This window comes from Salvelinus sp. IW2-2015, linkage group LG20 (assembly GCF_002910315.2).
Source record: "Salvelinus sp. IW2-2015 linkage group LG20, ASM291031v2, whole genome shotgun sequence".
Lineage (NCBI taxonomy): Eukaryota > Metazoa > Chordata > Actinopteri > Salmoniformes > Salmonidae > Salvelinus > Salvelinus sp. IW2-2015.
This window is the reverse complement of record NC_036860.1, coordinates 6785539-6785922: the sequence shown is the minus strand read 5'-3', so window position 1 is coordinate 6785922 and position 384 is coordinate 6785539. Positions and strand designations below refer to the sequence as shown.

Below are 384 nucleotides of genomic sequence, written 5' to 3'. Positions count from 1 at the left end.
CGAGCCAACTAGGTGAAAAATCTGTCATTGTGCCCTTGAGCAAGGCATTTAAACCTAATTGCTCCTGTAAATMKCTCTGGATAAGAGCGTCTGATAACACATTATTTTAACGTGAATGGCAACAATTAGATGTTATCTTCATATGAGTTAAGGTGTGCATCATCATGATCATCAATATTATGCATAGGTGACGTCAGTCATGTGAAGCGCACTAGCCAAGCCTCTGGTTATGAAGGCTGATCAGCTGATAATATCGTTGAGCGCTGTGTGTGGAACAGCGTTGAAAACTGGGAGCCGGGAGTGGAAGACTAGTAGCTAGCTACAACAATAGTAAGAAATGTATGGTTTGGTGACAGTATTCGTTGTTCAATACCAGCATTGTTT

At 41.4% G+C, this 384-nt stretch overlaps 1 protein-coding gene across 1 annotated transcript in view; it reads left to right on the top strand.

Annotated features, from left to right (window-relative positions):
- The first annotated feature begins 229 nt into the window (after positions 1-229).
- LOC111981030 (V-type proton ATPase 116 kDa subunit a 1) overlaps positions 230-384 on the top strand; it is a 23018-nt gene continuing 22863 nt past the window's right edge. The window contains exon 1 of the mRNA XM_070449333.1: positions 230-330. The gene's annotated coding sequence lies outside the window, so the exon portion shown is untranslated. The remainder of the gene's footprint in view (positions 331-384) is intronic.